This window comes from Nicotiana attenuata, chromosome 5 (assembly GCF_001879085.1).
Source record: "Nicotiana attenuata strain UT chromosome 5, NIATTr2, whole genome shotgun sequence".
NCBI lineage: Eukaryota > Viridiplantae > Streptophyta > Magnoliopsida > Solanales > Solanaceae > Nicotiana > Nicotiana attenuata.
Window position 1 is genome coordinate 12,079,341 of NC_031993.1, and position 26,663 is coordinate 12,106,003.

Here is a 26,663-nt window from a genome sequence, read left to right on the forward strand (position 1 = left end):
ACCACCACCACCACCACCACCACAAAACCGAAAAATAGAATATACAAAAGAAAAGGATAATGAAAATGATAAGAACTTGCTGACATAAAATAGGTCCACATCAAAATCTAAGCCTAGCACCATCCGTTTATTTGGCAATCAAAATGAACTGTAAAAAGGAAAGATTTTTAGAAGAAAAACTCGAAGGATTATAGAGAAAAGCTCGAGTTACTGTCTGGACAATATGCACATATCTGGTTGAAACTTGATCAAATCTCAGATTTGCCTATAGAAACTATATGAATGAACACTCAAACGGATGTTCCTTCTCTTCATTCAGGCCTTTTTTTCAGTATAACCAGAACTGTGTATTTTCGTTTTACTACCACTCTCAACCTCTAGTGTGGGCTAGGTGTGCACCTTAATGTTCTTTCTTCAAACAATTCAATGGGGTTTCTTGTTAAGTGCACATTCATCTAACTACAGACCCCATAATCATCAACTAACAGGATGAGTATACAAAATGAATTCAACATACGATTTCCTTAGTAAAAAGATCCAAGTCTAAGATAACATCAGCAAGCACTTACCAAGGGTGGGGTTCTTCTCCAAAAAGAAGTTGTTCTTGGTAAACCGGCGCATGTGAAAAATCAGATATCGTGGAAGCTTTTTGATGCGAAATCTCATCCTAGCTATACGAGGGTGCACAACTTCAGTCACAGTCTCACCATCTATCTTCTTCAGTATGTTGAACAGCGGGACCTAGAAAATTTGCAATATTAACAAATCAGTACACAAAACCTATTGTCTGTTGAGAAGTGAATGCATGAACTTTTTCAAGATCATCAAAAAAGCACCATAAAATAAGTCATACATAAACATGCCTACATCAAAGTGAATGGGCACAGGAGGAGAAGAAAAGAATTTTGTTGAATAGTTGGATTTCCAGAAAATGATAAATGACCCCCGAGGCAAAGGGCTTATGAAAATAGCCATTGAAGTTCACCAATATGGACACACTAACCTGAGGGATAATGTTTTTCTCCATAAAATCCTTAAAAAGAGGTGGCGGCGGCAAATCAAGCTCAAGCATTAGGAAAGGCACTCTGCTGGTCTCTGAAACAAAATTGCCTGCTTCATTCCCACCATCTTCCCCATTGCCATTAATCTGTGAATTCCCACCACTTTTTCGCCTCTCAGCAATAGGCCTATTGTGCATTTCTTTCACAACCTCCAATTCACCCTAGCGGGAAAAAGGAAAATCTTCAACCTCAAAATAAAATAGAAAACAGCATTTGGAACTGCCTAAAGAAGAAAGAAGAAAACCTGAAATGCGTATTATGTTGTTCCGTTTTTTTGAACCTCTAAGATCAGCACACAAGGTTTGAAGAAGCCATAACATAAACTCCGCAGGATCAGACCGCACATCTACACGAAAACGTTTTTCACTTGAATCCATAACAGCCTGCAAGAATTCACGTGGGTTCACCTACAGATACAGAGTCGTTAGGCGATGAATCCATGAAAAAGAAGATGAAATTTGTGTGTGATAATGCAGGGATAGAACCTGTCCCTTGAAATTTCCTGCATGCCAAATCTTTCGTGTGAGCTCTCCAAATTGATGAACCAGGGGAGATTCGCACTGCTGATAGTTTTCAGGGATTAAAAAGAAGTTTCTAAGAGGAGTTACACTCATCAAAGACTGAATTGTCACATTAATAAAATCAGTCTTGTCCACGATGTTAAGCCCAACCTAAAATAACCAGTCCAAAAGATTAAAATCACAACTTAAATAGACAATTTATGAAATAATAAATACACATCAAGCATGAGAAAAACAATAAAGATACAGAGTATAGACAAGTTGAAAACCGTTCCTGGAAGATAATTAGACCCATCAAGTGCCCTAGACCATTGCCGTTTTTTGTCAAGCTGTTCAACTTGCTCCAGCGTAAATCTACGAAATAATATCAAGCAAACATGGTCAGCTGATAATACTTGTCAAGAGAAAAAGAAAACCGCAGTTAATTGATATTGGCATGAATCAACCAGGCAAGGTTGGTGCTATTTGCTAAGCTGCCCCTCTGTTGTCTCCCACACCAAGGCAAAAAGAGATTCAACAGTCAGCAGCGCTCGGCCTTGTTCACCCTTTCAGCTAAGTATCCCGTTCTAGCTTCTATACTAGCCCTTCGACTTTGGTGTAGTTTTAGTTTGTATTGGTATAATGAACATATCAAACAAAGGCGAGCAGTATAAGCCCTTCTACGGCCCGGGAAAAGCAGCAAACTCTAGAAGCTAGGGCAGCAGTATAAGCCCTTCTACGGCCTGGGAAAAGCAGCAAACTCTAGAAGCTAGGGCTGTTAGCAGGGAGTCTGCTAGGCGGACATTATCGAATAGCACCTTTTGATGAGAGATATGAATAAGAAGCTTCAAGAAAACATGGGATTGAGCTTGAAGGCTTTCGCAGATTGATGCCGAGACTAGATTCGAAACTAGACTTGGGTAAGGCCCTGGTGCTCGATCTTGGGTCTGAGGTATGGGTCGAATCATGATAAAGAAGGTTGGGTGGTTGTATAATTCCCAAGCAAAAAGTCGTATACTTTAAAAGTAGATGGAGTGATCAAGCGGCCCTTCTTGCACCAATATACATCCAATGGCATAGAGTGATGCGCCAGTATGAACATGACTTGCATGCCTCTGTGGTCAATGGGAGCAGCAAAAGATCAAACCCCACCCCACTCGGCAGCTCGGTGAAAAGCAAATTGTAGTATTTAATGTAAAAGTACTACGGAATACTGATTGTGGGATCTAAAAGAATCTTTAGGATTATTTGTAAGAAAATGACAAAAGACACATTTTCAGAATACATGATCAAGTTCTTAGAAACTTAAATTTTTTTGATAATGGAGTTGATAGTACTGGAAAGGGGTGGGGGGGGGGGGGGGAAGAAGCAATGACGGCACTTCAAGTAGTAGTAGTGTAGTACTATCAAACCTTGGATTCAGAAGAAGGCAAATGTCATCAAGTGATGGGTCTTTTACTTCATATCCATCAGGAAGGCAATAAACTTTCTCTGACTGCACGTTAATATATACGTGGTGCCCTGCTTTGCGACTGTGTGTATATGCATGGGATTCATGACCCCTTCCTTGGTAGTACTTTCCACAAATTAAACATGCATAGAGATTAAACTTTCTGTCAGTGACTGAGCATGATTTCTCAAAGTCAAAATCTAAAACCTGCAATGACAAATGAAACAGAAAGAAACAAATAAAAAATATCAGTCACCATGTCAATAGCTCAACCCAAATTTACAGAATTATCAGTGATCTAGTGACCACTGGATAACCAACTTCAACCCCTCCCCCCCTTGTCGACAAATAGAATGTACAATCACAAACCAAATTTTAGCTCTCAAGGTATGATTCATACGCCTATGTGGACAGGCTAACAACATACAGGAAATATCGAAATATCACTAACTAGTGATTCTTCTTTTACTAGCATTATCTATTGATGTTAAGGAGCAAAATTTCAATTTTGACTACCTAGCCAAGCAGAATTAAAACAGTGATTAGCACTGAAATTACCTGTCTATTAATTGTATCAAGAAAAGGGCAGTCCCTTCTTACTTCACTTGTAAGATTTTTCTTTCCTTGGCTGACGTCTCTGCAATGATCTTAATCAGAAGGCTGCTGCACAATCTTTAATCTCTTTCCCCCTACCTCCTTATCCACAATACAATCTTCTATTTCTCTCTTTTTGGTCATTATGTGCAAACAACAAGTATTCACTGCATATAAGAGATCACTTTATCAGTAAATGCTATTCGTATCACAATTTTACCACTAGCATTGGAAAGAACTAGATCGAAACCGGAATAGAAACTAAAACTAGCACTAAGTACATCAATTAAATATAACTAGGATTCATTTAAGAACTATCTCCATGTTTTATCACTATGAGGGTCAAGCATGTCCATCCATTCCATTTATTCATAAATAACTCATAGCAAGCATGGAAATAAGTAAACTCAAAACCAAGAAAGGAAACGCGCCATGATTGTTCGCACCCAAGGGTATGACCTAGTGATCAATAAAACGTATTAGGGTCCAAATCTCAGCAAAGACAAAAACACACTAGGTAAATTCTACTCAACTGCCTAAGCCTTAGTAGACAAAATTATGTTGTACCTGTGTTGGTAGGACGTAGAATCTAAAACTAACACTAAATACATCAATTTCATATAATTTTGAGTAATTTAAGAACTATCTCCTCGCTTTATCACTATGAGGATCAAGCATGTCCATACATTCCGTTTAATCATAAGAAACTCATAGCATGCATGGAAATAAGTAAACTTAAACCATGAAAAGATATAAGCCATGATTGATCGTTCACACCCAAGAGTATGTCCTGGGGCTAGAGACTAATGAAGTGGACCAGAGTCCAAATCTCAGCAGAGAGGTAACATTATTAGCCATTTTGACATGAAAGAAAACACAATATATACTGGAGTAGTATTTTTGGTATAGTTTATATCTAATTTTTCAGTTTATAAAAATTAATTTATCTAATCCACATTAGCTCCAAAAATTGGTCAAATTGATAGAGAAAAACTATCAAACAAATTCCGATAGAAGCGTATTACTCGAAGCAGATTATTATACCTCATAAATTCATAAGGTATTATTAAGGGAAGCAAATACAAATGCATCTTTTATGCAAATAATAACGCATATTATTTAACTTGTAAAAATTATATAGAACTATACAATTCGTAATTCTGCATTAAAAATAAATGAAAAAAATAGGGTTTTATGCCTAATTTCTTAAAACATGAAACTTACAAGCTATGAATGGATTTCGCCGGAGAAAGAGGACGGAAGAGTTCAGCGGAGAAATTCGCTTGAAATACTTCCAACTTCGTCGAAGCTGATCCCGGCGGAGCGGCAAATTGGAGTCCTATTTATATAAGACGAGTATTCACAATTGAAGTTCTATTTATACGAGAAGTAAAAGTCTTGTTTCCCAAGAAAATAATGCTAATTTAGGGATAAAAATTCAAGATATCATACAAAAAAAATTCTTTCTTTTTTTGATAAAAATTTCTTTCTTTTTTTTTTAAAGGTAAAGGATATATTATATTAATAGTACTAAGCTCATGTATTGCCTTGAGGGACATGTCCCTTAAGGCCAACATGGTTACATAATTGTCTTATGCCATCTAGGGCATTATCGTTCCCAAGTGATGCCAAAATATTACACGACGACAAAGTACTTTCCCTAACATTACAACTACCCTCCTTATCCTTGAGGTACATATTTTCCACAAAATTAGGAGGTTTCTTGATAAAACTAGTTATATTAGAGGTGCATTTTGCTAAAGCTTCCTTGGCCAAGATGTGTGCCACCTTGTTTCCTTCGCGAAAATTATGCTTCATTATGGTCTCCCCCCTCTCTATTAGCTTGTCCATTAAGTACCTGCATTCATCAAGCAAATTTTTGTAAGTAGGGTAGTCTTCTTCAAGAAAACGAATTACTTCCGTAGCATCTGTCTCAATTTCACACGGCATGAAATTCCCCTACATGATTATATGTAAAGCCCGCCGAAAGGCTAGTAACTCTGAATGTATTGGTGAGGTACTTTCACAATTAGCATTGAACCCTAGTATCCAATCTCCATTGTTATTTCGGATTACTCCACCAATGCCACCCTGCATGTTTTCTTCATTGAAAGCACCATCAAAGTTAATTTTGTACCATCCTTTAGGAGGAGGATGCCATTTTACTCTAACTTTGATAGGGGAGGTAGCATTTTGTTTTGTAGTGGCTAATAATTGGTACTCTTGTGCTAGTTTGAAAACTTTGCTAGTGTTTATCTTATTAGTAGTGTTATTGATATTGTTTTCATTCCTAGTGTTCCATATAGACCATAAGGCAAATGGAAAGACATTTTGCCAACTTGTAGCGTTGTTTTGAGCTTGAGTGGATTTGTCCCTTAGGAAATCTACCCAATGTTCTTGAGGTCTAAGGTTGATAAAGGGAACTCCTATAGATGCCCAAAACCCTTTAGCTATTTTACATTCCCAGAATATATGAAGAAGGGATTCGTTTGTTTTACAAATAGGGCAATTTGTGTCAATGTTAACTCCTATTTTCCCTAGGTATTCTCTAGTGGGTAGCCTAGAGTGACAACATTTCCATATAAAAAATTGGATTTTCCTAGGGCACTCTAACTTCCATACCCAATCAAACTTATATCACTTGTAATTGTGGTTGTCACAAATTCTGTTATCAATAAGTTTATAACAAGAAGAGGTTGTAAATATACCACTAGTATTGATTGACCAGATAATGTTGTTCCCCTGGCTTTTGGAAGTCGTTAGAGAGTGTATGCTATTGAGTATATTCTTGGGGAGATTAAATAAAATATGAGACATATTCCACTCCATCTGGCTCTTGATGTCTCTTAGAGTGAGCTCACTTTCCTTTTTATTGATGGGGCCTATGACATTCCTCCTTAGTGATCCAAACTTTGGGATCCAGTTTGTGTCCCAAATGGACAAATTGGGATTATTTACTATTGGCCATCTAATACCTTCTTTGCAAAAATTCCAACCCTTTAAGATGCTTTTCCAGGTGTGAGAGGTATTGTTAGTACATTTTGTTACACTGTAACAGCTACTTATAACACGTACCCAAGTAGAAGAGTGGTTATTAAGGAGCCTCCACACTAGACTTGCCATCTCTTTAGGCATTGTAACCTTATCCCAACTAACAAGGTGAATCTTCTTTTTTTCAGTAGTAGTACCCCATAGGAAGTCCCTTTGAATTTTGTCTATTTCTTGGAGTGTTCTACTAGGGAGCATTGACAATTGCATTGGTGATTAGGGATTGTGTTAAGAGTAGATTTAATAAGGGTGCACCTACCAGCTATATTAAGCCAATTTGCATTCCAAACGTTTAGTCTAGCCCTCATTTTCTCTACTAGAGGTAAATACTCTTTGTGCTTAGGAGGAGTGCCACTCATAGGGAAGCCTAGGTAGCTACCAAAATCCTTACTGACCTTAATATTTAACAGGGAGGTGATCCAATTGCACATATCTTTTGTGCAATTGCTAGATAGAAGTAATTTAGACTTTTCCTTGTTGATGTTTAGGCCAGATAACTGGCAAAAGATATCCATGTTTTGTTTCATGGTAGTAATCGTCTTCTTATTAGTCTTTCTCATTAGTGTAAGGTCATCAGCAAAAAATAAATGGGATGGGAGGGGGGGCTTTGTTTATTTAATAGAATGGGATCCCATCGTAGAGTGTCAACTTGATGCTCTATGTTTTTTGAAAGCATGTCCATGCATAAAATGAAGATGTAGGGTGACATAGGGTCCCCTTGCCTAATGCCCCTAGAGGGGCAGAAATACCTAGTCTTATTGCCATTAACAAGGATTGATATGGATGTGGAAGAAATGCAATTCAGGATAAGAGTGGAAATATTAGGAGGTAATTTATGGAATCTTAGGGCTTGATAAACAAACGATCATTCCAATTTGTCAAATGCCTTTTTCAGGTCCAGCTTTAGGAGCCAATTTCCTTTCTTTGTTTTCTTATTAAAACGTTTGAGGACTTCTTGAACAATGATGGCATTATCACTAGGTCGTCTATGTTTTACAAAGCTAGTTTGGTGTTCACTAACCATCTTGCTAAGAAAAGGCTTAAGTCTGTTAGCGATGATTTTGGTGATTACTTTGTAAAGGATATTACAAAGACTAATAGGTCTAAAGTTTTGTAGTTTATTAGCATTATTGAATTTAGGAATTAAACAAACATAAGTCTTGTTAAGGTCACTGGGAATCTGCCTTGAGTTGAAAATTTGTTGGCATAAATTGATCACTTTATGACCTAAAGTAGGCTAGAATTTCTGGAAAAAAAATGAGTGTAGCCCGTCAGGTCCAGGTGCCTTGGTGGGTTTAAAGGAAAATATAGTCCTTTGTACCTCATAGTTCCTAAGTGGTTTATCAAGACAGGATAAGTCTAAGTTGCTAAAATTAGAGCTAGTATTAGTTACTTGATTCCAAGTAGTGAATTCATGAGAAGTAGTGAAGATGTTTTGGAAGTAATTTGTCACATAATCCATGATATCCTTTTGATTTTCGATCCAGCTACCATTACTATCTTTGAAAAAAATAATATTATTTTTCCTTCTTCGGTTTGTAGCTTGTGTATGAAAGTATCTAGTATTTGCACCACCATCATTTAGCCAATTTATCCTAGATCTAAGTTTCCAATAGTCCTCCTCTATTTTAAGAATAGATTCATAATCATTTATTAGAGTAATTTCTAGGTTTTTGAGGAAGGGACTATATTGGTAACTAGGAGAGTTTTGTATCCCTGTAATACGTTTTAAAAGGTTTCTTTTTTTTGCAAATATATTCCCAAACGTCTCCTTCTTCCATTCCAACACATCTTTTTGGAATTGCACTGTGCCTTCTAAAATATCCTTATTTTCCCAACTATGTAGAACTATTCTAGGGAAATCAGGATGAGAACACCAAAATGTTTCCATTCTAAAAGGTCTAGGGTTATTGTTGTTTAGCTTATTGTTAATATTAACAAGTATGGGGTTATGGTCAGAGTGTACTTTAGGGAGGTGGGTGACTGTGACTTTGTTAAACTCGTGTAACCATTTGTCATTTGCATAAACCCTATCTAATCTTTCCATAATTAAGCCCCTATTTTTTCTACGATGATTAGACCAAGTATATTTACAACTCTTGTACCCAAGGTCCATTAGGTGGCAGTGTTCAAAACATTTCAATAGTGAATTAGCTCTTTTTTGATTAATAGGTCTTCCTCCAAATTTATCCGTGGAGTTTGTTAATTCATTAAAATCACTCGTTACTAACCAAGGTCCCTTGTACTTATCATAAATATATTTAAAATTTTCCCATAATAACAATCTATTATTAATATTATTACTAGCATAAACAGTAGAGAAAAGCCATGTAAGGTTTTTAGGTTTTACCTCTATCATTCCATGGATGGATTGGCCATTTCTTGTGAAGTTGTACACATTCACTATGGCTGTGTTCCAAAGTAGCACCATTCCTCCAGAATTTCCTTCAGCCGGGACCTCTACCATTTCATTAAAGTTGTAACCTTCCAAGATGGAAATATGACTATCCATTTTAGTTTCTAGCAAGGCAACTAGACTAGGTCTATGTGTGTCCATTATTTCACGAAAATGCCTAGTGAAGTTTTCATTGTTTGCACCTCTAACATTCCAAATGATTATATGACTAGGCTGTATCATTGGACTCATAGTGGGGTTGTTGTTTGGATTCCTCCTCAAGGAAGGGACTAGGATTACCACATTCTTGCCTACTGTGGGATCGTGGGAGGACGGATGTCCAAGGAGCACTTGTAGAGTGTCGTTGGGCATCTGAAGATACACTTCCTGTCTAGCCTTTCCTTGAAGATTAGTATTTTTACCTCGTTTGGGTTTGAAAAAGCCACTGGTGGCTCCAATAGTATTTCTAGGTCGTCTTCCTCCTCCTCTTCTTCCTCCTGAGCTTCCTGTTGACCTTGCATGTTTGGCACCGGAGGGTTCACCTTCATTGGCTGTGGTTGTGGACCTAGTGGCTGGTCTTGCATGTGTTGTTGTAGTGTCCATGGTGTGAAAATGGGGTTCAACATCATTAGATCCTCCGGGGCAAAGAATGGTAGGTTGATCGGGGGATTTTGTGGGAGTTGTTGGTTGGCATTGTGTGGAATGTGCCACATCTCTTGCATGGTTTGTACTAGATGTTGGTTCATTGATGGGGCAAGGGGTTGGAGAATGTTGCTCATCCATATTTGGTTGACATAATTATTCATGACTAGGGTCATTCCCTCCGAAATTAGTTGTGCTAGGAAATGTGTGTTTTGGATGATGAGTATGGAGTCTTGGCAGTTGATCTCCATGTTGAAGGAGATGGCTTGCCCCTGGAGCCCTAGTTCCACCCAAGATTGGGGTACATGGTTGGGAGGGCTTGGAGGTTGGGCATAGATTATTGGTTGAGGTTGGATTTGGGCTGGTAGGGGTGGAAGATTGTTCATTGTGGGATTTCTTGATAGGTGGAAGAGTTGAAGTAGCCGGTATCTTCTTCTTACTGTGAGTGGAGTTCTTGCCATCGTTGGACTTTGGGGATGATATAGATAGGGAAGGGAGTATTTGGGTAGTAGGGTTGGTAGTTATGTGATGTAGAGTGGTAGAAGAGTGAATGCCTTGCGTGTAGTTTATATCAATTGTTGCAAGATCTTGCATGGATATGGTCACGTCCATTTGGCAAGTTTCATCTTCCAAGTGTTGCATGGGTGATTGGTCGTTAATGTAGGTTGATTGCATGTCATTAGTAAGATGGTGATTATGTGTGTTATGTGATTGGGTGTTAGTATTGCCAAGTTGGCTAGGGGTAGAGGTAATTATGTTATTATCCTTTAATAGGTTAATTAGTCTGTTAGTTAAATTTTTGTCTATTTTGTTGGTTAAGAGATTTGTATCATTATTGATTGGATTTTGTTGTGACACGTTTTGGCCACTTGTTGAGATGGTGGCATTAGTGCCATGCAAATTATTATCATTGTTTATAATATTTTTCTTTGAATTATGCAAAACCATGGACTCATGTGGTTTTTTGCCTAAACTACTAACACTTGTGATGTGTGGTTTTCCGGTTTGCTTAGGTGATTCTAAGGAAATCTCCTCCCCTAGTTCTGATTGAGTATCCATATGGGAATTAGTAGTACCTGACTTCGAAGTAGAAGGTTTTTGTGCAGAGATAGTTGAGAAAATCATACCTGGGGAGCTGGGCAACTTACCTAGCCTATGTGCCAAAAATGATGCATTGCTACCTGTTACTTTTGGGTTGATTGTCATCCCTTGTTGTGTATTGGCTTGTTTGCCTTTCCCGCTTCTTGGAAAGTGCACTGTCTTCCATTCATTTGAGTCTAATTTTTCAGTGATTTCTTCTTCCTCATTGGTCCTGCCTTGATGTTGTCCGTTTGGTCCAATTTTGTATTGGCATTCAATAGTGGCATGCCCCAACCGTCCACAATTTTTGCATAGGAAGCCCTCACCTTCATATAGGATAGGTTGAGTATGTTGGCCAATAAGGATGGAGGTTTGGACTGGGTGGTTTAGAGGCAATTCCACACAAAGTCTAGCATATCTTCCTCTTAAGGTAGCCGACGTACATGCATCCACCTTTAGAAGCTTTCCAATGCAATTTCTAATTTTTGTGAGAATTATCCCATCATAGAATTCCGTAGGAAGCTGGGGTAATCTAATCCAAACTGCTGTGCAACTTTGGGATGCCTTATTTGCCACAAAATTTGGGATCCATTTTTGGACTGATAAAAAATGGCCATTTATAAACCATGGACCATTATGAAGGATTTTGATCATACTTTCTTCCTTCATTAGCTTCACAGTATAGTAGTCTTCCCCTAGGTCAATTAGGGGGTAATTTTCATCAATTTTCCAAAGATCTGTGTTTTCCTTTTGAGGTATTGATGCATTAGTCTTTTGCCCAATAACTTAATTATTAACGAGTACCTCCAAGGATTGTACATTCGTTGTTTGTCTTCCTCACTTAGAGTGATTTGTCTCAAATTCTTGCATATTGGTTCCAATGGGGTCTCATCATTCTCATAAACTTGTGTGTCCACTGGTGTACAATGTGTCCCAACATATGAAGTGTGATCCATAGAGAATAGTTCTCCTTGTGCTAATTTCTCCTTATAGGAAGCAATTTTATTGGGAGACACTGTTTCATTGGGTAGAGGATTTCGTGAGTGTTGTTGTATGTCGGGTTGTTTAGGTGGTATTAAGGTTGATATTTCCGGTGGGAATTGTAGTGAGAAGTTGGACATTCTCTTACTACCGAGATTCAGGTTACTCTAGAAATGACTTTTTTTTCTTCCTTTAATGATAAAAATTTCTTTCACTAGACCTAGTATACAAAGGAATGGACATACAAATAATCTATACTATATTAAAAGCACGAAGGCCCTTAGCGAAATGTCGTTCGCCTTTTTTACCCTTTAAAATATAGAGTTCATATTAGACAAAATAGTAATTTATGCATTTCATCAATATTTAGAAATAATTATTTAATTAATTCTCCTATAATTTAGGAATAGCTATTTAATTATTCTCCTATTATTAACCGTCTAGGAAAGGTAATAAAATTTTGCCTAAATCTTTTCCTATTCGTTCTACTCCCTACGTATGTTGGAGTAGTTTATAGCTTTAAGGTTTTGGAGACCTTTTTTGTAGTTAAAAAAGTTCTGTCTAGCCTAAATTTTCGCCTCTATGTTGGAGTATTGAATGCGTTTATTTTGTTGTTAATATCTTTTAGGTTTAGGAGATCTTTTTGGTTAAATTTTTTTGCCTTAAATCACACACATAATTTTTTTTGGTTAGGAGACTTTATTATTTGGTAAAATTCACATTATATGCGTTGTGTGTGCACCTAATCTCAATATGTAAGTATACTTACTAAAAGTTATATTCGTGTATAAAATAAAAACTTTAAATTTTTGAAATTGATGTATATTCAAATTCTATATATTCAATTTTTCAGTTTTAGCAAGAATACATAACTTTTAAAGATCTAAGAGCATTTCTAAAAAAAAATGGAAAGCTATTTTCAAGTTCATTTTAATAGAGAGAGTGCAATATTTTTTTTTTCTTGCGAGCAAAATACATGTTGTTATAGTTTTTTAATCAATAAAAATATATATATCAAATATTATAAAAGCACAAAGCTCATTGCGAAATATTAATAAACCTTTTTACCCTTAAAAATAAATTTCAAATAGGTTAACATTGGCATTTAATTATTTTTTGTAATAATAAAAATTTTGAAATCAATTATAATATTATGATAAAATTATTAACATAATTGTCCATTTTTATTGATTACTACATAACGAATCATAATATACATGGTTATTAAGACAAAAGCAATATTCATAAGATATTCTAATTTCAAATTACTAATAAATTCTTTTGTACACGTTAACTTAATTTGTTACTTAAATAAATATTATTAGAAAAGGTCATGAATAAATGAATAAAATTCTTTATATGTGTGTCAATTTCACGATCAATATTCATCATTTTCAAGAACTCAAACTTTTACTTAATATTATTTTTGTGACTAAACTCATGTTGTGAATGTTATTTATATATTTTAAAAAAATAATTCTCATCAATATAGGGTAACATTGGCAATACTGAATTCTTTATGTAAAGCTCATTAATATTAGAGTTGTATTGAACTATTCCAATAAGATTCTTTAATATGCAAAACGCGAGTTACCAAAATTATGTAGGAGTCAAGCACGCAACGAATTCTGAAAACATAAAAATTCAAAACATATGTTTTTTCTTACTATTTGTAAACCGAATTCTTATTGGAATAGTTATAAACTATTCTCAAATATTTAAAGATTAGAATGAGCAAATATTCAAAATTTGAATTAAAAAAAATTAAGTTATTTCTTTTAATGTTAAGAACAAATAATTAAGTCGTTGAATTAATTAATTAGTAAACGAATCCAATTCAATTATTTTACAAATTTATCATATAAGAATTTTTTTTTGTTAAATTGACAAAACACTTAAAGTACATAAATTTTATTATTGTAAGAAGAATATCAACAGTGAATGAAATCATAAAATATAGCAAAATTAATTATAGTAAAAGATAAAGAATCAGATCGGTGAAAAAATAAATTTTATGCAATAAGGTAAAATTGTAGAAGGCAACTAGATTATAAATGAGTTATCATTTGTTTCTTTCTTGCATTCAGTCTAACAAATGAAAACGTCTTGCTATAATTTTTATAATAAGTTTTTTTCTTGTAAAATATTAGTTCAATATTACTCATTCTTTAAACTTTACATTGTCACTATCAAATTCTTAAGAGGTATAATGCCAACTTTTTTCATTCGCAAAGTTTTAAGAGACCAAGAGATTTAATTTTTAATTTGTGTTATTTGATAAATCTTTAAAGAATTGTAAATATCAACAATTTTCATATGTTTGGACATAAGTCCTAACAAAGAACAATAAGGCATCTAAATAAAATTCATTCATTTGTTATGCTAACTAAATGGGAACAATATTTATTATTAAAAAAAACTTGAATTATATTTTATAACTCAAACAAATTATTTAATAACATGTATGTAATTTTTAAAATTTATGTATTCATTAATATAGGTACACGCGTAAAGCGCGTACCCTAAGATTAGTATTATATATAAAACATTTATAGGATAAAATAATTTTAGATTATTGTATAGTTTAATCAGTATAATTGAGTTACGGGCTTGGTGAGCTTCATGCCTTCCGCAGAAAAGTATCTTTAAGTTATCATAATCCACTTTTCATAAAGAGTTAAAGATCAACTTAATTTAAAGGTGTACAAAATTTATACACTAATGTATACATCATTTAAACTCATTATTTAAATTTAATATTCACCTTCTCATCTAAAAATTCACTTTAAATTCAATGTAATATGTGTTTGACTCAAAAGATATTAAAACCTTTTTGAACAAATCAATCAAAGATGAAAGGTTAAATTCTAGTTAAGGATAATTAACTCTAGATCCGAGATGAATAATACGAATTAAAAAACATAGCCGAATATAAATGTTGACGGCGATTATGACCAGATTTAATAGCATAAAGAACGATGCATTAAGTAACAAAAATATGAATAAAGGAAAAGATTCACCCGATCTTCAGTGAGACGGATCTTCTTTCATTTAATAAAGATGAATGATAGACAAATACAAGAACCTTATGACCCTTTTTTGGATCTGATGAAGGTATGAGATCACAGATCCTCTCATTTATTTGGAGAGGTGTGTTTACATATTTTCTAGAAAGAGGGAGAGGGAGAGAGAGAGCCCCCCTTTTTTGGGAAGTCCTCCCCTCCTATTTATAAGGGGGGGTATCCATAAAAAATCTTTTAAAAAAAGTACAATTTAGAGGGAATATTCGGTAGAATATTCCTTTTGAGTATTCCAAAGCAAACTAGTTGTTTCATAACTGTCCGACCTTGGTCTGTCCGACCCCAGCCTTATGTTTTCGCGTGCCAAATTTATCTGATCTAATTTTGACCCATACAGTTAGTCCTTCCGCTTACTGAGGTCGTCTCGTGGTCGAGCTCGGTGAGCGGACTTTATCAATCGTAGTTCGAGAAATTCAGATGGGGAGGTCGACTAGTGTGGATTGCGGCTGAGGGTGTCGATCTTTAGGTTAAAGTGGTATCCCCGCCGGCTGAACTTTAGCAAAGTTCGATCGGGGCCAATGACTCGAGTGATGAGTCGATTGAGAAGATGGTAGAGTTGGGGAAGGCCGTCGAGGCCGGGATGGCTGCATCGGAGGAGGTCATTCGCGTCCTCGGATCTGGATGGGCGAGTAGGCCGAATGTGAATACGGGCAAGGTCGAAGATTGATTCGGTCGAGGTCAAAGGTTGATTCGGACGAGGCCGAATGTTGATTCGGACGAGGCCGAATTCTTCTTTTTGGCGATGACCCTTGGCCGTAGGGGTGTTATTTCGAGCTTGTCGAAATGTTAACCCGTCGTGATTCGAACAAGGTCGACCTCCTCTTTTTGGCAATGGCTCTTGGTCGTGGGGTCGACCTCCTCTTTTTTGGCGACGGCCCTTGGCCGTAAGGGTCGACCCTCTCTTTTTCTTTCGCGATGGCCCTTTGCGGTAAGGTCGACCTCCTCTTTTTTGGCGACAGCCCTTGGCCGTAAGGGTCGACCCCCTCTTTTTTGGGGACGTCCCTTGGCCGTAAGGGTCAACCTCTTCTTTTTTGGCGATGGCCCTTGGCCGTAAGGTCGACCTCCTCTTTTTTAGCGACGGCCCGTGGCCGTAAGGTCGACCTCCTCTTTTTTGGCAACGGCCCTTGGCCGTAAGGGTCGACCCCCTCTTTGTTAGCGATGGCTCTTGGCCGTAGGAGTTCCCTGGGGGAGTCCCAATTTGCTTAATTTTGCTTGCATTGGAGAATATGACGTATTTCCTGGGGGAGTCCCAATTTGCTTAATTTTGCTTGCATTTGGAGAATATGATGTATTTCTTGGGGGAGTCCTACTTTGCTTGCATTGGAGAATATGATGTATTTCCTGGGTGATTGCTCCTGCTTCTATTCCACTTAGAGAAATAGTCAGTTCAAACAAAATAAAAGCGTTTGTTACCTCGATTTGATCGGTCGACAAGTGGAGAGGAGTGACCATATTCCCTTCTCCGGTTATGCTTTCAGTAGCCGCTACCAATTTTGGCGTGGCTGTCCGCTTTAGTAAAGTTTTTTTTTGTTGTACAGATAGCATATGATCTGATAGAGGAACAGTTGAGGAAGAAGAGGGCACCAGATGACCATATCTCTTTTGTGCGCCTTAGATCCACGCTATTGTCTCGTATTTTTGGGAGGCTGTAATATTCTTATCAGTTAACTGGAGTTACTTAAAAGGGCCCAGTGCAGAAAGATATGATATTTCAAACATAAAGTTAAGATTGCTCCATCTGCCCTCTTTTTTCACTTCGACGTTCTATGGGCTGTCATTTTCTTGAGTTTGTTTTGTGCAATTGCAGCCCTTCCATCTTTGTAACTTGGACGTTTTTAACTTCTATGTCCAAGCTCTTTTCATTTAAGACAATTGAACTCATAAGTCCTTGAAGTCACTTATCTGTTTTCTAAAGTTGAAATATATAATCAAATTTATCCAATGATAAGAAACGCCTTTGATTTGGCATTTAAAGAACACATAAGTTGTACGAATATTCTCTTATACGGATAGTGTGAACACCTAATTTTTGACCGTATTTAGATTTTTTACTCTATGTATTTTAGCTTTTGTTTCATTTTTTTTTATATATATAAGATAAAAATATAAATTTTAAAAGGTCAATTATTACTATCAATATTATTATTATTATTATTTAAAATTAATTTTTTTTTAAAAAAAATCCGAAAATATTAAATTTTTTTTATTTCGGTTGGTTTTAAATAATTGAAAAAGGAAAGAAAGTTGGAATTAAAAAAATAAAAGTTAAAAGTGGCTGAAAATTAAAAAAATCAAAAGTAAAAGAAAGTTGAATTTTTAAAAGAAAAGTAAAAGAAAGTGGCCTTTTCTTTTAAAAAAATAAAAGAAAGTGGAAAATTAAAAAAATAAAAGTAATTAAAGTTGTAATTTATAAAATAAAAGCAAAGAAAGGTGGGGATTTATTTTATAAAAAAAGAAAAAGCAAAAAAATAAGTGGGATTTCTTTTAATTAAAAAATTAAAAAAATAATAAAAAAATAAAAAGGAAATCTGAAATTTTCGAAATTTTTTGCTATAAATAGAAGGGATAATTTGGGGTTCAAAGGAGGAGGAAAAAAATAGAGGAGAAGAAAAAGAAGGGGGCGGAGAGAGCGGTATACACTCAATATACACTGGATATACAGGGGCAGAATTCATTTCAGAGAGAGTTCAAAGCTAGAAAGAGAAAACAAAGAGAGATTTCCGGACTATTTTTCTTCTCCATTTTTACTGGTTTTCTCCGTGTTGCTGGGATTTTTGGATTGAGGTGTTGAAGCTACTGTGTTGGGCTTTCTGCTGCTGTATTTTTCTGTTTGCTGTTGCTGATTGCTTACCCCAGTTTTCTGTTCTACATACCAGGTACATGTCCTGAAACTCGATGTATGTAAATATCCAGTTGAAAAATGAATAAAGTGAAAGCACACTTTTGTTGAAGTTTTCAATTGATTCAATGCATTCATTGTAGTTGATTGTCATAACGAGATGTATATAAGACTGTTCATCACAACTGTGTAGTGTAGGTTGATTTCAGTTGGCTTTGAATGTTAGTTAAAATGTCTATTCCAAACTCTAAAACTCTGTAATTAGATCTGGATGTACTGGACTATATGAGTTATTTAGATTTGCTGTAGGTAATTTAATATGAGAGTAACTGAATTAATGTCATAATATAAGCTAGTTGTGACTTTGATATAATCTTCTGTGTCAACTCGTAGCTTAAACAACTTCACTTGAATAGTTGCACTGAATCTAATTGTTATATGAACTTGAAGTAGGCTTCTCGAATAAGTATTAGAGTTTGGTAGTAAATGTTTTAGTTTGATTAATGTATTTTGAATAATGCTACAATACGTTTAGATGTACAGGCTTGAGCATGAAAAATAGAACCAAAGTATTCATTATCCCCTTGAGTAAAATAATTTGAAACAATTTCAGTGGGTATTTGTTCTAAGTGAATTGAGACTTTGTTGGGTCTAACGACTTGGGCTTAACAGCCCTTTCAAGAGGTGCAGGCTGCAGTCCCTCTAACGAGCAGCCCATAGCGAGCAGCCCAGATGTCTTTGTACGTTTGGGCCTGGGCTGAGGTTTATAGTTGGTCAGTTATTGGTGTAGATATAAGGGTTGAGGTTTGCTTTAATCCAGTAACAAATTAATTAGGACTGTTTTCCTTTATTATTAGAGACAAACAAAAAATAGAAAATCATAGCTTGCTTTAGGGTTGACCTTTAAATAATAAATGAGATGAGCCTCGCTAAACAAAAAATAAATAAATTGCGGGGCCCTCAATAAATATTGTGATAAAGTATCTAGACTTCGGGATAGGCCGTTTAGCTAATTTCACGGCCTTCCCCAAAGATAATAACGCGTTAGTCTCTTTAGGCACGCACTTTAAATAATTTTACCTTCTTAACTATGGGTGCACATTTATGTGACCCAAATCCAAATCTCAACTGAGTCGAAATGTGTTGACAACCACGGGTGCACTGGTGCGACTGGTTCGAGACGCCTTTTCACGACGTTGCAATTCTTATAAAAATAAAAATAAAAGCGGGTTACTAATAAAAGGCACATAGGCTAGAACATGTTATAAAATCAGATAAATAAGCCAAATATGACAGTTGAGCGACCGTGCTAGAACCACGGAACTCGGGAATGCCTAACACCTTCTCCCGGTTTAACAGAATTCCTTATCTGGATTTCTGGTTCGTAGACTGTAATACGGAGTCAACTTTTTCCTCGATTCGGGATTCAAACCGGTGACTTGGGATACCATAAATCTCTCAAGTGGCGACTCCATTTCTTTAATAAAACGAATCCTGTTTCGATTGTCCTTTAATTGGAAAAACTCCCTTTACCACATCCCTTCGCAGGGTGCGGTAGCGGAAAAAGGAGGTGTGACAGATAGTATATTAAAATTTTGAGGTTGCAGAAGTGAAAGAGAGTTTAAGAAAGTTATTTCGTCTTTCCATGTTATGGTAGACAGCTGTACTGGAAAATATCTACCATGAACAGAACGTGGAACTGGAATTGGATTCCAGATCTAGAGGAAACTAAAATTTTAATTAGAAAATCCCCACAGACAGCGTCAAATTGTTTGACTCAAAAGATATTAAAACCTTTTTGAACAAATCAATCAAAGATGAAAGGGTAAATCCTAGTTAAGGATAATTAACTTTAAATCCGAGATGAATAATACGAATTAAAAAACATAGTCGAATATAAATGTTGACGGCGATTATGACCAGATTTAATAGCATAATGAAAGATGCATTAAGTAACAAAAATATGAATAAAGGAAAAGATTCATCCGATCTTCAGTGAGACAGATCTTCTTTCATTTAATAAAGATGAATGATAGACAAATACAAGAACCTTATTACTCTTTTTTGGATCTGATGAAGGTATGGGATCACAGATCCTCTTATTTCTTTGGAGATGTGTGTTTACATATTTTCTAGAAAGAGGGAGAGTGAGAGACAGAGAGAGCCCCTCTTTTTTGGGAAGTCCTCCCCTCCTATTTATAAGGGGGTATCCATAGAAAATCTTAAAAAAAGGTACAATTTAGAGGGAGTATTTGGTAGAATATTTCTTTTGAGTATTCCAAAGCAAACTAGTTATTTCATGAATGTCCAACCTCGGCCTGTCCGACCCCGACCTTATGTTTCCGCGTGCCAAATTTATCTAATCTAATTTTGACCCATACAATATGTATTTAACAAGATTAGCCATCAGGTTACTAAAATTAAAGCATGTAGCTTTATTACAAGTATTGATTCGAAAGTTGGAAAAAATGGTAGGTACTTTGAGTGAGGAACAAAATATCATCTTAGACTTTTATAGAGACGATTTATTATTATTACGGAAAAGGTCCAAATATGCCCGTGAACTATGTGAAATAGGATAAATATGCCCGTTATTAATAGTTGGGCCCAAATATGCCCAAACTGTCCAATAGTTGTGCAAATTTGCCCTTTTTTTAACGGAAACAATATTTTTTTCTTTTCTTTTTTAATTAATTAAAATCAAAATATTTTTTTTCTAAAGAAATTTTTCTAATTTTTTTTTTTTACTAAAAACTGAAGAAAAAAAAATGGAAATATTTTTTTTCCAATTTTTACAAAAGAACTGAAAAATATTTTCTAAAACAATATTTTTGTAAAAACATAAATAAAATCTAAAAAGCAATTTTCTAAAGTAATATTTTTGTAAAAACTGGAAAAAAAACTGAATTTATTTTTACTAAAAATTGAATAAACGAAAAAAGATTGCTTTAAAAAAATTGAAAAATTATTTTCTAAAACAATGTTTTTGTAAAAACAGAAATAAAATCTAAAAAACAATTTTCTAAAGCAATATTTTTGTAAAAACTGAAAACACGAAAAAAAATTACTTTAAAAAACTGAAAAATTATTTTCTAAAACAATGATTTTTGTAAAATCTAGAGAAAAAACTGAAAATCAATTTTCTAAAGCGGTAAAAACTGGAAAAAACTGAATTTTTTTAAAACTAAAAACTGATAAAAAGAAAATATTTATTTTTTTCAGTTTTTACGAAAAAATTGCTTTTGAAAATTACTTTTTAGATTTTATTTTTGTTTTTACAAAAACAATTGTTTTAGAAATTATTTTTCAGTTTTTTTAAATCGATATTTTTCTAAAAACTGGGAAAAAAATATTTTAATTTTAATTAGTTAAAAAAAGAAAAGAAAAAATACTGTTTCTGTTAAAAAAGGGCAAATTTGCACAACTATTGGACGGTTTGGGCATATTGGGCCAAAATATTAACGACGGGCATATTTGTTCTATTTTACATAGTTCACGGACATATTCGAACCTTTTCCGTTATTATTGTTATTTTGGTAATTAGAGATTTTACATATCAGTATTTACAACAACAACAACAACAACAACTACCGAGTATAGTCCTACAAAGTGGGGTCTGGGGAGGGTAATACGTACATAGGCCTTACCCCTACCCTAAAGGGCAGAGAGGCTGTTTCCAATCGACCCTCGGCTCAGGAGAAAGAGAAGAAAAGGAGGAGGAAAAAAAAATATTAGTGACTCCAGCAGAAATCGCATAAATAGTTAGCTAAACATAAAACCATAAATTACAAGGCATGCAATAATATCTACCAGTAACTACCATAAGGGGGCAAGATACAATACGCAAGACATCTACGGAGGGCCCTACCAAACACCACCTAGCCCCGGGAATAAAGTACGGAAGTTCCAGAAGCTCTATCCTACAACCCTAATACTAGACCTCCAGACTTTCCTATCAAGGGCCATGTCCTCGGAAATCCGCAATTTTGCCAAGTCCTGCTTAATCACCTCTCCCCAATACTTCTTAGGCCTCCCTCTGCCTCGCCTCGTGCCAACCACCGCCAGTCGCTCACAACTCCTCACTGGGGCATCAGGGCTTCTCCTCCGCACATGCCCGAACCAACTGACCCTCGCTTCCCGCATCTTCTCATCCACTGGGGCCACCCCCACCTTCTCCCGAATAACTTCATTCTTAATCTTATCTAACCTGGTGTGCCCGCACATCCACCTGAGCATCCTCATCTCCGCAACCTTCACTCTCTGGACGTGAGAGTTCCTAACCGGCCAGCACTCCGTCCCATACAACATGGCAGGTCTAATCACAGCTCTATAAAACTTCCCCTTGAGTTTCGGTGGCACTTTCTTGTCACACAAGACTCCTGATGCAAGCCTCCATTTCGTCCACCCCGCCCCTATACGGTGAGTGACATCCTCGTCGATCTCTCCGCCCCCCTGGATCACCGACCCAAGATATTTGAAACTGTCCCTCTTGAGGATGACCTGAGCTCCAAGCTTCACGTCCCTGCCTACTTCGCTCGACTCGGCGCTAAACTTGCACTCCAGGTATTCTGTCTTAGACCTGCTTAGTTTGAAACCCTTAGACTCGAGAGTCTGTCTCCAGACCTCCAACCTCTCGTTAACACCGACCCTCATCTCGTCTATCAGGACTATGTCATCAGCAAATAGCATACACCAAGGCACATCCCCTTGGATATGGCGTGTCAGTGCATCCATTACCAAGGCAAATAAGAAAGGGCTAAGCGCGGATCCTTGATGAAGCCCCATAACCACTGGGAAGTGGTCTGAGTCGCCACCCACCGTCCTAACCCTAGACTTCGCTCCATCGTACATGTCCTTGATCGCTCTGATGTAGGCTTCCGGCACGCTCTTCGCCTCCAGACACCTCCATAGCACCTCCGTTGGAACCTTGTCATAAGCCTTCTCCAAGTCAATAAATACCATGTGCAGGTCCTTCTTCTTATCCCTGAATTGTTCCACCAATCTCCTGACAAGGTGGATAGCTTCTGTAGTGGAGCGGCCCGGCATAAAACCGAACTGGTTCACGGATATGGACGTCATCCCCCTCACCCTCGCCTCAACCACCCGCTCCCATACATATCAGTATTTACAACCAGTTCTAAAAAACCCCCAAGTTAGCACGAATGTGCCACTGTACAATCTATCCTACTACAAAACTTCAAAAATCTATAACAGTCATACCTACTACATTCATAGCTAGCAAAAACTAAGGATAGTAATTCATTCTTCTTGATTGGCCTGCTATTCTTCTACTGCCTACACCTTGAACATGTACGTCTTAACAATCTGTCTCCTAGAGTAGCATCTTCTCTCCTTCTATCCTGAAATATTTGTCGGTTCCTTTATTAACAGACATAGTATGCAGTTCCAGTCAAACTCATTTTATAGATCTTTGTCTTGACATTTTTACCATTCATGAACTAGACCACCCATACTTGCTCATTAATGGTGGGCTAAAAACTCGTATTTTAATCATATTTTGCACTCTGATTACTGTACTTTACTTGTGATTGAGCTTAAATAATAGTGATTTGCACTTATTACGTGTTTTATGCCTTGCAGGATATGATTCTAAGTTAAGAAGATGATGTGGAGCTAAATCAAACAATTTGGAGCTTTAAAGTCTGAGTAAAAGCCCAAGGAATTAAATCGGAATCGCGTTGGGGGGGTCGAGGACCAAGTCTGGAGATCAAAAAGTGCACGAAAGAAATTACTCTGAGAAAATTGCACTATCGCATGGGGCGCCGCGCGGCAGTGCAAAATGGCATGTTTGACAAAAAATCTACTCTCTATTTCCACTAGCGCGACGCCGGGCGCGATGCATTAGTGTATTTTTGCGGTCCAATTTTCCTACTTCACCTTTTGGAAAGGACAGTTTCGTCTGTTTCCATTCCTACATGATATAAATAATATAATTTTTAGAGGACTTTTGAGCTTGGGGGCATTTGGGGAGCATTGGAGACTTAAAGACACAAGAATTCATCTTTCTTCTACGAATTCAATTCGCGAATATGGATTGTAACATCAGATTAATGCTTTCTTATTCTTTAACTCTTTTTTTGATGACTTTCTTCCTATCTATGGAGTAGTAAACCTTGGGGTTTGACATGATTTTGTGACTTGATTGTTGTTTATGCCTTTATGAATTTGACTAATGTTTAATTGCTTAAATTTATTGGAGGAGCTTTAATATTAGTTGTGATTTTATTCTTTAAGTGACTAATTGAAAGATGAATATCTTATTGAATATTATTACAGCATATACCTTAGTTTATTTGATGATTCTTTGAATCGAGAGATCTTTTGAAGTTACTATTTAAATTAAGAATGAGAAATATTCGCGAGAAGTTTCTCTTAAATCATTCATACTAATAGATTTTTGCAAGTTTCACCGCATTTCACATTAGTTTATTTGAAAGATTTAGATATAATTGAGAGAGGAGTCTGAATCGGAAGTATAAGCTAATAACCTATTGAATTCATGACAATCGATAGAACCTCAAGAGTGAAATATAACAGTATCATATCGAGGATAGAAGTCTTGCACCTATCATGTCAAAACTCTTATTCTTCATCTTGATAATAACCTGTTGCTTTACTCTTTAGCTCTTTGTGATCAATTGTTAATTGCTTTAATTTTAATAGTTTATTTTAATTCATATCATTCCAATCAAAGTGTTAATCATCCTGAATAGCATTTAACTAGAAATTACTTGAATATTATTGAAATCCAATTCCTGCGAAAACGATAACTATACTATACTGTCTTTGGCTAGGAGTATCAATTTCGTATAATGTTTTGTGCTCGTCACTCATCCACCCACCCCATTTTCTGTCTATTAACACCCTGTCATCTAAGCAATTGATTCCATATTGAAGTAGCAAAGAGTACTTGAAGAACAAGTGGATTACAGATTCAGCTTCTACATCACACATATAATATTACCTGCTACTCCCCATTTCACCAGTCAATCTCTGGTATATAGCCTTCTATGGGCCACCATTCTCAGCAAAAAGAACCATTTTGGGCATCTCGTATTATTATGAATTAGTCTCTTCCATGGTACATTTTGAAATTTCCATCTTAGCTTTATACACAACTTCCTGATAAAGAACTGTTGTATCTTCGTTAGCTCATCAAAAGAAATGCATGCTTGCTCCAAGTCCTTGGCTTTAAGGATTTTGGTTATTATCCACGATGCTTGTTTAATACATATTCCCCTAACAGGTTTTTCTTTTACTATAATAAGTGTGAACCCATTGAATCCATAGTATATCTTTCTTCTTAAAGAGATTCCAGCAATGCTTATATATCGCTACTTTATTCCGCAATGCTATATATGTCATATTTAGTTCACTTCCAGACTTAGGCAAACACAATTTGTCCCAAGATAATAAAGCTTTCTTGTTTAAGTTATTTTTACATGTCCACAAAAACTTTCTGCATACAGTCCCAACCAATGTAATAATCTTCTTAGGCAATACAAAAACTTGTAACTAGAAAGTCTGTATAGAAAATAAAATACTTTTAATGAGTTGACTTCTCCCTGTGTAGGACAAGTACTTTGTAGTCCATGACTTCTCTCTATTTGAATATTCTTGGGCACCCCTCCAAAGAAGATTGAGCTTTTGGCCTTGTTAACTATCAATTATGAAGCCAATGAAAACTGCTGGAAACAATCATACATCAATCTGACTGATATCACATCACTCCTTCAAAATATCAAAAGGTCATCAGCAAAGCCCAATTGCACTATCTGTATTTTACTACATTTAGGGTGGATGTTGTAATCCGATTTTTGTCTTAGGGCCTTCAAATCTCTTGTTAAATATTCCATCGATAGCACAAACAATAAGGGGATAATGAATCCCCTTGCCTAAGGCCCTTCTTGAAATCAAATGGTGTAATTGGCCTCCAATTAACAAGAATAGAGTAAGACAGTGTCTTCAAGCAACTTATGTTCCATTTAACAAATGTATCAGAACATGCCAACCCAATAAGTATTTGTTTTATGAACATCCGCCTTTTGCATGTCTAGCTTCATCATACATCTAGGTGATAAACCCCTTCTTCCATATCCATAACTAGTTCATGCCCCATAATAATGTTGGTTGTAATGACTATCCTTAGGACAAAAGCTGACTGGCACTTATCAACAAGAGCATTCATAACTCCCTGTAGTCTACTGGTTAGGATGTTAGAGATGATTTTATATGTTGTTGTGCAGAAAGATATATGTCTAAAGTCCTTGATAATTGAAGTTCTTAACCTTGGGAATTAATGTCACTAACGTGCAATTTATGGAATTAAATATCTCATTTGTATCAAAAAAAGTGTAGCACAGCTTCTGTAACTTCATCACCTATAATTGGCAAGGCTTCCGTGAAGAAATATGCATTAAGCCCGTCACACTCGGGGGCCTTAGTTAGGGTTGTTCATTCGGATCGGATATCTAAAATCCGAACCGATCAATTCAATTTTGAAATTTCAAATTTTGGATTGGATCAGATTTCGGATTGTGTTTATTAAAATTTTGGATTTCGGATCGGATTCAGATTGGTATATTTTTATCCGATCCAAAATTCGAAATTATTAGGGCATGTAGAAATACTACACTTTAATTTCGGATAGTTAGTACTTCATTTACATCTTCCTCCAAGTTATTACCTTTACAATTGCTAGTTTAGCTATATTGGTACCATAGTACTCTCATAATTGCATAAACATGAATTTTTCTTAATGTATTGCCTCTTTTACAAAGAAAATATACATATTAGTTTGCAACTTTGAGGCATAATAATTAAACTTTAAAATCCGATCCGATCAGATCCGATCCAAACTTTAAAATCCGATCCAATCTGATATAATTCGAATGGATTCGGATTGCATTTTCTAGAATCTGAAATGTGTTAAATCTGATCCGATCCGTGCACAGCCCTAGCCTTAGTATCAT

The 26,663-nt window shown here is 35.9% G+C and overlaps 1 pseudogene; it reads right to left on the minus strand.

Annotated features, from left to right (window-relative positions):
- LOC109225971 overlaps positions 1 to 9,831 on the minus strand; it is a 10,940-nt pseudogene extending 1,109 nt beyond the window's left edge.